This window comes from Micropterus salmoides, unplaced genomic scaffold (assembly GCF_014851395.1).
Source record: "Micropterus salmoides isolate LMB-PRFRI ecotype aquatic unplaced genomic scaffold, ASM1485139v1 Ms_hic_scaffold_17, whole genome shotgun sequence".
Taxonomy (NCBI): domain Eukaryota; kingdom Metazoa; phylum Chordata; class Actinopteri; order Centrarchiformes; family Centrarchidae; genus Micropterus; species Micropterus salmoides.
The window spans coordinates 1,358,012-1,373,652 of NW_024040817.1; the positions used below are offsets into that span (position 1 = coordinate 1,358,012).

The following is a 15,641-nucleotide window of genomic DNA, read 5'->3' on the forward strand; positions in this document are numbered from 1 at the left end:
TGCGACCAGATCCTCAGAGTGGTGGCTCGATCCAGCCGGCTAGAAGAGCTGGGCTGGACAACACTGGACTTAGAAGGTCAGAGGTCAAATAATAGAACCGGTGTTCTGGTCTTACTAGTCAAATTTCTTTTATCTGATTCTTAGTATTTACACTTACAGTAAGGGTAAATAAACTGTTTGCTAAGTCCATTTAGGATATCAAATGTTTGTACAGTCATGAAAAATCGGAAAAGTCAGGGAATTTGAAAATGGTATGGAAAAAATAAAATGTGTGTGAACCTTGAATGTATGTTTTTTTTTTTAGCTTGTTGATTGTGCGTGCTGAGAGGTGAGATGTTATAAACGTCACATACTCGCTAAACCAGGTCACTGATTGTGACATTTTGTTTGTCTTTCTCCTCTTCAGTGATTTTGCTCAGAAACTGGCCATCGCTCTGTCGCACAACCCGCCTCCACGCTACACACACTCACCTGAGCAACAACTCACTGGAGGACAAAGGTTAAAACATTTGCTCTCACACCACACACACACACACACACACACACACATCCTGTACTCTGTTTTCATTGTGTAAACAGGTTGTGGCATGAAAAAATGGGTTATCTATGTGTCCTTAAAAGTTTTAAAACAGATGCAGAGAAGATATTCCTCATTATATGACACATTGATTTATAGTTTTCAATGGTTTCTTCCTTAAATACAAAATATTTGATTCTCATTCACATCCACTTTTCTAAAGTTAGAAATAATTTCCATTGACAAGCTGTGTAATTATTGCTCCTCTAATTTCTTGTTGAATAAATTTTATTAAAAGTATCTGATGGTTTACATTTTGGCTTTCTGAAACATGCAGATACTCTGGCTGTGTTCAACTTTAAAATAACTTCAATGACTGTTTGTCATTTTCTGCAGGTGTTTTTGTTCTAAGTGCTCAACTTGCCAAACTGCCCATGGGTCTTAAGTCCCTGAACCTCTCCAGAACCTCCATGTCTCCTAAAGGTAAACGCTCAGAAAATCAAAGATGTAGTAATGCTTCATTAGTGTCCTGAATTTATTCAGGAGAAAATGTTTGTCATTTTTTCGCAGGTGTGAACAGCCTCTGTCAGGCTCTCTGTGCCAACCCAGCTGTCACCTCCACCCTTACACACCTCGACCTGTCGGGAAACTCTCTCAGAGGCGACGACCTGCCGGTACCCCACAGATTTTCAGAAAACACTGATGTTGTTCAATGTTTGTGTGGATGTCTAATGTGTTTTTGTTTTCTGCACAGAATCTGCACAACTTCCTGAGTCACTCGAACTGCCTGGAGACTCTGGATCTGTCCAACAGTGACTGCTCTCTGGAGCAGGTAAACAGGGCTCACACGAAAACAAAAATACATAAACTCTTTCAAGACTTTGAGGTGCTGAAATACATGATTACAGCCTCTTTCTAATAACCAATGATTTTCTTTTACAGATCATAGTAAAGGAAGTAATAACAAGTTAATATTCCTCACAGTAGTGCTCTTCATATTCTGTAAGATGTTAAGTTGAGCAGAGCCTGTTTTTAGCTTAGTAGATTTTTTAAGCAGTTTCAGCCTCTTTTGCTAAAGTTCAGTTTTGTGTTTTTTAGGGTGTGCGTCTCTGCTTAAAGGATCTTTGAAGCATCTTTCTGTCCTCAACATGTCAAAGACGGTCTTCTCTCAAAGGTCAGATATTAAACTCACAACCATCCTTGTGAAAAGTACTATTACTTTTTCAACATACCATTGGCTTGAGGCTACGTTCGCTTATCGTCAATATTTTTAACATGTCTCTCCTCACATTCACACAGGAAGTGTAAAGAAATCCCTTCTACCTTTAAGCAGTTCTTCAGCTGTGCTCAGGCTCTGAGCTCGGTCAATCTGTCGGGAACCAGGCTGCCTCTGGAGGCTCTGAAGTAAGAAAAGATCCACTGAAACGCACAGCAGTAAAACAGTGTTTTAGTTTTCAGGTTCATTTCCTGTAGTCTAAAACAGAATCAGAGTGTGTTAGATTGCAACACATTTATAGTTTTGGCTCAAACTATGAAGTATGAGAAAGTTTCATGACTTGATAGATTTTATAGCATACGGATTTATAGCAGTTAGCTCATTAAATCAAGTTGCCATTTTGCATGATTCTTCAAGTCATACAAGGGGAAAAACATGGAAAGGAAACACGGATTAAGAGAAGAAAAACTAAAACAATGCAGCCATGAGTCAGAGTAACAGGAATTACTTTTTTTCTACCTTTTAGTTTTTCGAAAATATTAAATATCAAGCTCAAGCAATGACCCTGCTTTCTGAAAGCTGTTGTTAAACTGACTGATGAGTCACTGGCTTTTCTGTCTGCAGAGCATTGTTGTTGGGGCTCGGCTGCAACCCGAACCTCAGTGACGTGTCTCTGGATCTCAGTTGCTGTGAGGTAAAACTGACATTTCAACATAAATATATTATAAATCTGTTTAAATCCATGCAAAGGTAGAAAATGAAGAAGCACATAGACAAATCCTTTAAGTATCTATTGAGCCCTATTTCTGACCCTCTTTGCACTCAGCTGCGTTCAGGAGGCTCCCAGATCTTAGAGGGTTGTGTTGCTGAATTCCCAACATCTCCAGTCTGGACATTTCTGACAATGGTATGCAAGACATTTTATACTTTGAACAGCTCTGATGGCGCTGTATTGACTTTGATCATGGCCTGGTTAATGTTTCTGTGCTGCTTTGCTCAGGTCTGGACATGGATCTGACCACCTGCTGGTCTGGCTGGCCAAGAACCGCTCCATCAGACACCTGTCACTGGGAAAAAACTTCAACAACATCAAGTCCAAGTGGGTGACAAAGTGACAGCAAGTACTGTATAATATTCCGCCACTCCAGCTGTATTAGTTTTATTAAAGAATTAGCAATTAATAATAAATGAAAGAAAAATATTAATGCAGTGGTGGTTGTTGCCGTGTCATGTCTTATTTAGTTACTCAATACACAGTTACACACGTTTTAATTGTCTGCTGATGTTTCTTCAGAAATGTGGCTCATGTCCTGAACAACCTCGTTCACATGATTCAAGAGGAGGAATCAGTGAGTGAAGCCTTTCGACATCCTGTTAAATCTTTTAATGTTTCTCGTAAACAGATGAACTTTCTGTCAACCTTCCTTTTTTTTCTTTTCCTGCAGCCGCTGACCTCGCTGTCCCTGGCTGATTCCAAGCTGAAGGCCGACATCTCCATCGTCCTCAATGCACTGGGCAGCAACACCTCTCTGACCAAACTGGACATCAGTGGAAATGCCATGGGAGACATGGGGGCCAAGATGCTGGCCAAAGCCCTGCAGATCAACACCAAACTCAGGTAAAATAGGAGAAATGATCATTTTTCACCAAAAGTTTGGGAGCTGTGTCGGGTTGTCAGAGAACTCTGCAAAGAGATGGCAAGGGATGATAAAAGGATAAAACATTGATGAGTTCAGCTCTCTTAGGAGAGAAAGTGATATTTAGGTGTAGAAAGAGGCCTACAATATCATTTTAAGAGAATTTAGTGTGAACTTTGTTGAAATGTTAACAAATTAGAATGCTTAGTTTCATATGGTCACTAAGCACCAATGTAACATCCTGATTAAATAACTTGTATATGTGTCTACAGGACAGTAGTGTGGGACAGAAACAACATCAGCCCTCAGGGTCTACAGGACGTCGCTGCTGCTTTGGAGAAGTAAGTGTGAAGCAGTCTGTGAAGGTATTTTTCGTTCAGGGACAGAGTCAAAGAAGCTGTTGTTTCATGCTTTAAGCTCTAGCCTGACTATGTACTAGTATTGAGGTATAAGTCATGTTAATTCTCTTTTTTATCTCCCCTTCAGAAACTATACCATTCGTTTCATGCCTGTTCCCATCATGGATGCTGCTCAGGCACTGAAGGCGAGCCCAGAGAAGACAGAGGATGCCTTACTAAAGGTTGTTTTAGTTTTTTTTACATATGGGTCAATGTAGATTTTTGCAGTTTTGTAAATTAGAATCAAAAGGAGCTTTATTGCCAAGTAGTGTTTTACACATACAAGCAATTTGCTTTGATGATAAGGTGCTACACGTAGACAAACAGTTGACATAAATAAATGTAGAAATATATAAATATGGAATAGACGATGCAAGTTATATAAGAATAATAAAAAGAATAGAGAAAAATAATTCGACTATTTGCAGAGAAAGAACAACTATGCGGATATTTACATGTGCAATATTCCAGGTTTGTTATGCATGTTATATTTGTTATAAAGAGTACTCTATAACCTTCACTGGATTGTATTAAAAGTATTAAATTTCTGAAAGTAATTTTGTGTTTGGTGATGCAGATGGAGCAGTACCTGCTGAGGAACCATGAGACGCGTAAATACCTCCAGGAGCAGGCGTACAGGCTGCAGCAGGGAATAGTCACCACCACCACACAACAGGCACAGCAACACACAAACAGATTTAATTAACATAGTACTTTTCACTGACTGACCTCTAACCTCTCTGTGATGCAGATGATGGACATGATGTGTGTGAAGGTGCAGGACCACCTGAACTCTCTGAGGTTCACAGAGATCAACTCGGTCCAGGAGGACATGAAGGTGGCGCAGAACCTCATGAAAGATGCCCGGAACTCCAAGACAGTAAGAAGACCTGCCTCTTTTGAATATATTTGAACACCAATGACAACCTCGTGTAACCTGCTGTAGCCTTACAACAGTAATTTCACATGTTTTCGATTTAGAGCAGTAAGCTTGCTAATTAAAGGAGAACTAAACTAGAGATTTAACCCATCCTCTTCCACTAAAATGTTTAAAATGCAACTTGAGTTCAAGCTAAATAGACATTTATTCTCTTTTCTCTTTTCTCTTTCTCCCCCTTTCCCATAATCTCTGCACCTTCAGCTGCTCCCCAACCTGTACCACCTGAGGGGAGGGGGGTCTTTGGGAACATATGTTGGCGCCATTCAGGACAAACTGGAGTCGATGGCTGGAGAGGTGTCCAGAGTGATGGACGAACAGCTGCAGGTACTGAAATGAACTCACTGAGATGCTGTTTTTACGTACTCTAACAGCAACATGCAGTGTTCTGTACTACTAACCCGTCCTCCCCAGACAATGCTGGTGTCCATGGTGGACTCTGCTGAGGGTCTGTGTCCTCACGTGATGAAGAGGAGCAGCCTTCGCCAAGAGCTGCTGAAGGCTGGATCGGGGAGAATGACCATTCCTCTCGGCTTCGTCACCAACACGCTGCTGGAGCAGTCCGGGGTCGACATCATCAACAAGATCAGGTCTGATCTGGTGTGTGTGTGTGTTTACAGGGTTAGCTTAGCTTAAGCATCATCAGGTCTTTGGTTATTGAGTTGTAAGTGTTGCCCTTATCTTACAGAGATCAGAATGGTTTCCAAGAGAACAAGTCCAGTATTAAGATACTGCAGCTGATGTATGGTTTTAAAATTGAAAAATATGATGATGTTCTTTCCAGATCAATACATGATTCCTCCCAAAGGATTCAGCAGCATGTTTTGTTAACTTAACATGAGTAAAAAACATCAGCTATGGTCAAGTTCAGTTTATACCAGAGGTCTTGGTATTTTGGTGGTTTAGGTATTCGAACTATATGATAACTGTTTTACAGATAGACCCACCAACGAAAGTAAATAATTGACATGAGCCAGAATGGATCTGAAGGAAATGAGCACCAGTGATGAACTATCTTAACAGAATAATTACTTGAACTTGACTTGTGCTTGCAACAGAGTCTTGAAAAGTGGTTTCTAGTGTTGTGGTAATCGAGACCAGTCTTGATCTCGAGACCGAACCACTTTTTGCTGGTCTTGGTCTCGTCTCGGACTCGACCACATTTGCACTCGGTCTTGTCTCGGCCTCAGACATTGAGGACTCAGGATTTTATTTCAAGACCAGTCAAGACCATAACATTGGGAATATCAATAAATTGCTTGTGCATTGTCTGATTTATTTGTTAACATCCTAACTTTGATTGGATGTAAAGCTTCAAATGTAAACAATAACCCTAATTAAAAATGTGTTGACAATTGTCACCCCTCCCCACGAGTGTAAGCATGGAAAAGGAGTGTTTAAAAAGATGCTTACAATGATTTTGAGCCCTTAGTGTTGGTATGTGTGTTTTAGTTCTAGTCCACACGTACACGGTATTTTCATAACCGGAGTTTTAAACTCCTTCACTTGAAAAAATCTCTGTTTCAAGGAGAAATAAGTTATTGCAAACATGATGAGTAATATTAGACCGCAAATTACGCATGGCTTATACAGATCAAAGATCGCTGAACACATGTCACAGAGTTTGATGTTGATGTTATTTCTGTTTAGTTGACCTTGTGTTGTTACTATCCTGCTTTATAATGCTTTATCAATAAACCTGCACCCATGTATAAGCATGCAAGAGCCCTGACGTGCACATGTATGTGACATTTGGGAGCAACAGTCATCTGTTAAACGTTATGCTGCCATCATCTGTGATTTGTCTGTAAGCATTGAATGTGAATTGAATCAAGTCAGGACCTGGGTATGAGATGTGGTTTGGGTCAGGTCGGGTCCTACTGTGGATCTGCCTGAATGCCTCTAGTTAACACTGAACACTAAAACAGCACCTGTAAACAAGACACTGGCAGGTACCCCATTATTTGGACAGTCTTGTAACACATCATCTTGGTCAGTTGGAGATTTTGAAAACTAAATGTAATTTTCTGATCTGTGTTGTGTCTTCTTCGTGTTTTGTCAGTGAAGTGAAGCTGAGCATGGCATCGCTTCTGTCTGATCGCATCGTGGATGAGATCCTGGAGTCTCTGTCCAGATCCCAGCATACTCTGGTTAGTGTCCTCTCTGCTTGTCTGTCTGTCTTTTTGTCTGTTTTTCTGTCCACTCATCCCTCCCTCCTTCCTCCTTCTGTCTCCAGGCCGACCATCTGATCAAGAAGCCACAGCCTCTGCTGCATCAGGACCACCCGATTGAGACGGAGGTTCTGGATGAGATTGTTCTGCAACCAGAGAACCACAACCAGGAACAGAAGGAAAGCCTTGACTGGGACCAGAAACAGGAGCTAGAGGATATGGACACCTGCATGGTTGGAAAATACAAAACAACTCAAACTCTTTAGACCAGTTTCTGTACAGATAAAGACATTGTTTCAGCAGAAAAGTTTAGCGCACATTGATACACTCAGAAGCACCATAGAGATATTTTCAAAGTCTGCTGTAAAACCAACACATCTCCTCCAGCCATCTAGAATTATTACTTCTTCAGAAAATATGATAAAAAGTTTTTCTCTTCTCTTTAGATGAATCCTAAATCAAAGAGGAAGAGTATTCTGGTCAGGATGCTGCGCCCCGTCTCTGTGGCATTTGGTGAGTGACAGTATCAACGTGACATAAAGTTACTTCAGGTGGCAGCTACTTTAAGAACTATAGACACAGTAAGAATTCTGCCCTTTCCTGCTCAAACTTGCATTATGGTGTCTGTTACATGTAAGTTTCATTCCTCTCTGCTGTTTACACTTGTTCTACAGCTAAATGGCTGTGGATGTTTTTATGTCAAATTTGACATGGCATTTTGTTCTTCCTCTGTAAACGGAGCGTCTAAGGAGACGATGTTGAACCCGTGACAAAGAATATTTTTATATGCGGTTATTGTTAATTACAAAGTCAAAAATGTACAGTCTGTGTGTCGTAGAGTAGAGTCCACACTGTATATTCAAGTAGGAGAGAAAAACGGATTCCCGACAGACGCCCTACCATTTATATAAAGCAGTTCTCTGTGCAGAAGCCATTGATGTAGCCATGATATTTGATAATCCAGGATGAACGTGCAGAAACAGTTAAACTGAAGGTTTTTTGAGGATTATTATGTTACATCAGATTGTTCTGGAGTACCTGTGAAAGCAAGACCTGGCTTTCTCTGCTCCGTCACCAACCGTGCAGAAGCTAATCCAAAAATGCTTCAGGGATGAAGGTTAACATACCTTCAAAAGAAAGAAGTTTCTCGCTATTACACATCATGGCGACTTTTTTACAGTTGTGCTTTCTTCCTGCCCCGCTGATTTTCTCTGACAGGCTCATATTAGATAAGAGACGTTTCTTGTTGATGTTCAATACATGATCAATAGGACACGGACTACCTACATGTGGCCATGGCAAGATAACTACGACTCTCAGTTTTTAGAGATCTTGTAGGTTAATTCCTGGATCATTGGTCGTTAACTTTCTCGCATGGTTTACTTTCTGTTTGCCTAACAGAGCAGGAGTTTGACCTGGACAAGGCTCTGGAAGAGGTTCCTATCCACGTTGAGGACCCCCCCATTCCTCCATCTCCTTCACAGCCGTTGGACAGAATGTCGGCCTACTACAGCGACCTCCCGCCTCCTCCTACTCCACTGGACACAAATACTGTCTGTTTGGGTGAGCTGCCGCCTGTGGAGCACAAGACACTGGAGAACTGCACCAAAAACCGTCCAAAGCCAAAGAAGAGGACAAAACCCAGCCGACCGCATGTAGGTTTCCGTCAGGGAGCAATGCAGAATTAATTTAATTTGTTTGTTTGTTCTTTGTTCAGTGCTAGCATCAGCACGGATTTATAATTTGTTTATTCACAACTATTGTTAAATTTAGTGTTAAATAATGTATCATTGTGTAATTTGATTATTTTGGTTGTATTTCAGGGATTTTATGTGTGTATATAATTAATAATAATATAATAATAAATTAAAATTATTAAATGAATTATTAATGAAAGAAACCATCACTTCATGGTATCACAATAATACCTTTAAATATCTGTATCAGTACTTGTAGTCTTAACCTTGGTATTGTTGGGAACAAATTTGGGTTATTCCACATTTCTAGACCCTTGACACTATGATTTTTCAAAAACTTGCAATGATGGAGATGGTGCTGCTTACTCTGCTGCTGAGGTTGTTATAGCTCCCCCAGATAAGATTACTCGCTAAATACCTTAAATGTAATTGTGTCTCCTCTCTCTGTCTCTCTGTCTCTGTTGTTTTTCAGCTGGAAGCCGCGCCAGAAGGGGCAGAGCAGAACAGCATCATGGGAAAGCTGGACGAGGGCTTGGAGGACTTCTTCTCCAAGAAAGTCATTAAACTCAGCTTCAGGTGAGGGTCAAGCTTTAAACTGAAACTATTGTTGACTAAAGTTTTTTTCTTAAATGTTGATGTGCACACAATAATGTAAAAACTCAGAATTTCTCAACAGACTTCTCAGTTTTTATCTACACACCCTTTGATGTCCTTTGTTTATAAGACAACGCTGTAAATTAGATGGCATCAGATGTTTTCTCACAATGTGAAACCTTTTTGTTTGGATCGTCTCTAGACTTTCCTCTGTGAGAGGTCCATCCTCCAGCGTGCAGGAAGCGGCAGATAAGAAACGTGAATCCAGGAAGAGCGGTTTCTTTAACCTTATCAAATCCCGGACGTCCCGCTCAGAGAAGAGCCACGGAGCCGCCTCCGTCACTCCACCCCACCCTGCCTCCTCCACCAATACTCCACACCATTCATCTATTAGCCCAGTGACTGAGGAACCAACGCCTCCATCCCCCACTCCGCCTGTGAAAAACCCTGCCCCTGAGGCGGAGCCCCATCAGGAGCTGCAACGGGCTAAATCCTCAGATCGCACGGAGTCTGAGATGGAGGTCCCTCTGACTGCAGCTGAACCCGCTGAGGAGGAGAAGGAGAAGAAGAATGTGGAGAAGAAGGAGAACCTGGAGAAGAAAGAGAAACCCCACAATCCTCGCCACATTGGGGTTCCTGTGATGGGCATGGACCTGCTGGCTGAGATGAAGGCCAGACAGGAGAGAATGGCTGTAAAGAAGGTGGGTGGAGCCCATGCATCGATATTTATGTTGGGACCCTTATGACTTTATACAGCAGGATGAAAAAAGGGTGCCTTTGTAGTCTAGCAAGCTATAGTTGCTATTTTCCTGGCATTGTGTCAGTTCCCATTGCAACAGTGAAACATTTGGTGTTAACAAAGGCGCAAACTTTCAGGTCAATATTTATATTTCATACAAAGGATCTGCTTTACTGTGATACTGATACCTTGCTGTGGGGCTTTGCTGGAAATTGACAAAGAATGATCGATAGGATCGTATCAATAAAAGTTTTACAGGGGAAGATAGGCCATTACATCTCCCATCTCTGTTTGTATACATGAAGTTGAACTCTCTTTTTTACGTCCACTGATTTGAGATATCAGCTGGAGAAACATGCTTTGATGAGTGCACATATAATTAGATTGTCCCATGGACAACACGTCTGGTTTTCAGAGTTAAGGAGGGAAGTTAAACTGCCTCTGGAGAAGTGCTTGCACAGAACCTGGTTCTATACTTTTCTGCCTTTTTAGGAGAAGGGAGGGAGTGAAAAACATGTCAGCCAAATGAGAGGAATCCTGTAGTCCCTTTTTTTTCCTCATGGTGTACATTTCAGAACAAATTAACAGAGAAACCAGGAACATAAAAACTAACAAAAGCAAGGATCAACAGGTGTAAAAACAGAACTTATATTCCATATTTGTGTTGTCATTCGTCATCGTCTCTCTCTTTCTCAGATACATTCACTCTCTTCTTTGAACTGTAATCAATTTAGTAGGTCATGTGCTGATGAAAACGTAGGTTAACTCAAGTCAGAAGAATATGTAAAGTCTTTTGTCTTTATTATAATAAAAGCTTGTTGTTTGTCTGTTGTCAGTCTGCGTCACCATCCGTGCAGGACAAGGTGGACGGTAACAAAGGTGAGTTTTTTTAATTACCGTGTTACCTGTGCACCTATGTTGGATTTTCTAGCGATGCTTAGATGGTTTAACGCTGCAGTTTCATCACATATATGTTGAAAACGTGTGTGTTTTGACTGACTTTGACTCCACTTTACTCCAGTGTCAGATTTGTATATAATATTTAACCCACAATAATTCCACTTCAGTAGTACAAGTACTAAATCAGTAATCTTTTAAAATTAGACCATGACTCCTCAACTATCTCCGTCATTTTCCCGTAGCCAAGTCAGACGTCCATCCCGTTGCCCCAAGAGACGCTGATGAGCCCAAACCAGAGCCGACTCCCAGGTCGAAACTGCCCAGTGTCGCCTCCAAACCACCACCAACCCAGCCCGCCAAAGTCCAGCTGGCAGCCCACACCTCTGGGCCCCTCACTCCTGCCAGTCCCACCAGTCCAAGGCCGAGCAGCACCCACGTCTCCGGTAGGCAACAATTACTAGAGAAATTACAAAAGACTGGACATCAGACAGACATGAAAAGCTGTATCTTACCAAAAGCAGTAGTTTAATTCAACATATGTATTTGTATTGAGAATCAGTTCATTGTTTCATTGATCCCTGTTTCTCAGATGGCTCTGCTGAGGCTCCAGCAGGCAGCTCGTCTGCCAAAGCACCAGTTCCTGCTCTACGCCTGACTAGGACGCTGTCAGAGCAGGAGAGAGGGAGCGCTGGCAGCAACCCTGCCGGACCCCTGTCGCCACAGGACGGTGGGTATCTAAAAAAGGCAAAAAAAAAAAGTATTGTAAGATAACATCCCAAGAATTTTAAATTTATTAAAACAAACTACAACATACAGCAGCCACGCTGTGTATCAAAATACATGTAGAATACTAAAAATACTTTTCCAAGGTATCATGAAATCACTTCTATCTATCGGCCTATTTGTTCTGTCCCTTCACCAGTACACTGACTCAGTTGATCAGATGGACAATGCTAGAGAACAACAACTTTTCTTTGCCTAATTAGTCCATAAATCTGACATATGCAGCCAGTTAACAGATCAAATATTCACATTTCCCAGTGATCATCTAGAAGGTTAGTTTTAAAGTAAACAACAGTTTAACGTTTAACTAGCAGTTTGGTCAACTGACTGAAATGCTTTATTTTTATTTTTCCATGCTCAACAATGAAAACTTAACATAGAAGGACGTAGCAAGCTAACTTTAACTGTGAGGGCTCCTACTCTTAACAGCAACTGTTAACAGTTGTTGCACTTGAACAGTGCTTAACACTATTATAGATGTATCTTACATTCATTTTATTCCTTTAAGTGATTCTTATCCAAAACAGGATTTAGCATTATTTGACCCCATTTATTATACTACACTTTTCTGGTCACAAAACAGTCTCGTCTGCCAAAGGACCACTTCCTGCTCTTCGCCTGACGAGGGCGATGTCAGAGCAGGGGAGAGAGCACCAGCAGCAACCCTGCCGGACCCCTGTCGCCACATGACGGTTGGTATCTCAGTTTGACCTTTATTAACCGGGCATTAGTAGGAGTATTAGAAACTCAATAGTTTATATTGAAAGAATTTTAATAAAGAACAAAGAACTCATTGACAATTAGAAGAATCAGATGACGACTGATTGTATTGTCACAAGTGTTGTCCTGTCAGTTTTAGACGAAACCAGTACTTGAAGGATTGGTAGTTTGCAGTACCAGGGTAATATGTTTCCAAAATATGTAAAATTTTGGGGCACCCTGGTGGTCAAGTGGTTAAGATGCACACCACACAGTATAACAACACCATTCCTGGTTTGATTGTGGCACGGAAACTTTGTTTGATTGATTCGTGTCCTGACGAAGGAACACAGTCATATTTCTTTATGTTTGTTAAAGTGCCTTCTATGGTATGTTTTACCATGTGACTTGTGTGATTTTGGTGCTTTACTTTCATGTCATTCAACGCCATCCATAATTACAAGCTACTGATCCATTTCCTTTTACAGTATATGCCAGTGCGTTTTAGCATGCTCTGATGATGATGATGATAAGATGGCGGTAGGAAAAGGACAAGAAAAGGAGTAGATATGAAGTCTTGGTTTTCTCTTTCTGTATCAATCCCAAGTTGCAAAGAAAACTCCCGCACATTGTCCACCAATTACAAAACATTCATTCACATTTCCAGTACTAAGGATCAAGCTCAAGCTTACATGTGTCTCTCTCTATGGTGACAATACTGTATCGTTCCAGAGTGATCTACACTAGATGGATCTCGATTTGTGTAATGAATGAATCAAAAGAAAGTAATAATAAAATGCATTCATAGACAGATGTGTTCACAGATCTTGCTGGTGCTTTTACATCAGTAGATAAATAGAGGAAATAGCATAATAAACACGACATGGGACCACACAATAATTCAAAAGGCAATAGTTTCACACTTGAATAATTTAAGTGTTAAGTAACGATGTAATTTATTTAAAAAAAAGTAGGAAAAGAGAAAAAAGTCATCACCATAAATGTTGCCTAAAAATCTCCACATGATTAAATAGGTGCAGCAAACACATCAAGGCATCAATAATAATAACTTGAGGCAACAGTGAATACATATATAAATGGACACAATCAACAGGACACAATACTTGTTTACTACATGTTCAGAATCACAAGAAAATGCATGTATCAATCCCAACAACGCAAAATGGTTGCTGGCAGCCATCATTTTTGGGCCTATCAAAGATATTCCTTCATTTATTCAAAAACATTAACCACAGTGAAAAGTAAACACTGTTCATGTCTGTAACAATCCTTGACACAAATATTAATTATTTCTTTATTTTGCCACATGCCAGCATTTTATTGAGAATAAAATGTTTCTGTAATATGTTTTTCACTCTGTGTATTTTTTTTTTTTCACGTCCACAAAACGGTATAGGGCGAAAACTGAAAGAAATAATGCATCTGCAGAGTCCACAAACACTGAAAGGAGGATATTTAAACTAGTGAGAAGATAATAGCCTTGGTTGCTGGGATATTTCCCTCTTATAGGTTTTTTTTCTTAATGAATGATGATGAAGGTTGCATGACTCAGTGCTCTGTGTTAGCCGGAGCATAGCTGAAAATACAACACTCAATTTAACAGGTGACAACTTGTTTAATGAATGCTTCCAAGGCCATATTTGACGCCTCCACACACCACACAGTACATCTGAAGCAAAGGTCCTAGCCTGTACTTGACATGTCCAAGTGTCAGTGTGTGTGTGATTTTGTTTTAACACTCGACTTGTGTAATTAACTCTTACAGGAACTCTGTATTTTTCCTTAAAACAGCATTTCTTCTATGTAATCAAAAAGACAAGTCGTCTTTTGTTGTGCAAGACGATATGTGTTTTTAAAATCAAAGAGACGAGGAGAAAAGGTCATTTACGCATTTTAAGAGTCTTTTATTATACACTCACTGCTGATGAGCTGTGACGATGTGTATTTGAGTTAACAAATTGTTAAGAATGTCCTTTGCTCTAAGGCACTGCAGTTACATGGTCACATCTGCAACAGAAAAGGAAAGTTTATTGTAAAACATTGTGAAAAATCTTTGTTTTTCAGTATGACAGCATGGATTCTGGCTTGGTGTTTCATCCTACTTAATAGTTTTGAACGAAAAAAACAAAAAAACAAAATTGAAGATGAACATTCAAACAAGAGCACAAGAAAATATAGATCAAGAGTATATTTCCAAACTGATTTGTATAAATTTGGCCACAATAATAAGATTAAGTTTATCATGAAAAGTCAGAGGATCCAGACCTTTAAACTAACGTACCTCATTTTAAAAACAGAAACAGGATTTATTCTCTCCTTCAGTCTAAAAGAGTAGGAATCATACATTTATGGTCTATTTTAGCACCCATGTTGCATTATAACCTGAACATTGCATGTATTCTAATAGATGTATTGTTTTGTGTGATTTAGATTTATCTTTCTGTCAGTGTCTGTTAATCCCAGGTCCACAAAAGGGAACAAATTACTCAGTCAGGCAAACTGAGCGTATTCTTAATAATGTTTTTATTTTTTCTTTGCATGCAGTTGAGTTGGATGGTGATGCGTTCGAGCCGCCCAGTGCAGAGGCTGAACCTGGTGCCGGTGGCAGACAGTGGTCGTCTCTAAAGAGATCAGCCAGTCCTTACTGTGAAGGGGGACGACCGAGAGCGAACCAAGTCCCTCCCCGCCTACGGTTAGGCTAACCATAGTTGTGTCCATCTAATACATCCTCTTTCAGTCTCCGCGTGTCTCATGCATTTTCCTAGTTCATAAAATATTACTTTGGATGTTACAGTCTTCCAGTTACAGTTAGGTGGCAAAAATATACTTTCGGTGTCCTGTCTGGAATCTCCGCTAATGTTTGAGTTGAAGGCAACAGATCTTTTTTTAAAGGGGATGTGCTTTAGTTAAACTTCAAGAGCTGGTTTCAGCCTTCTGTGAATATTTACAGTGTAAAATGCTTTAGGCACTATTAAAGTGCCTTATGTCTAATAAAGGAGAAACTCATCCTATTGTTTAAGTATGCATTACGTAGAGGCAAAGAAGAGAGTCCACAGCTGTCCAAAACTAAATTTACTTCTCCTAGAGTCTAGAGTTTAATTGAATCTTATTCTTTTTCCAGATCTTTATTGTTTGCCTAGTTTAAGGGTTTATGTGTGAGTTGTATACTGCGTTAGTTTTCCTATTTTGTAGGTCTAACTTTACTTTCCTAGTTCTGTCTGTCTGTCTGTCTACCAGTAGTTTTCCGTTTCTAGATCAAACATTAGTTTGAGGTTCCTGTTTCCAGGATTTGAAGTGTTCATAGTTTATATTAATCCAATATTACTGTTCAT

At 40.2% G+C, this 15,641-nt stretch overlaps 1 pseudogene; it reads left to right on the top strand.

Moving 5' to 3' along the window:
- The first annotated feature begins 951 nt into the window (after positions 1-951).
- Positions 952-15,021, top strand: LOC119907665 (annotated as a pseudogene).
- Positions 15,022-15,641: the final 620 nt, after the last annotated feature.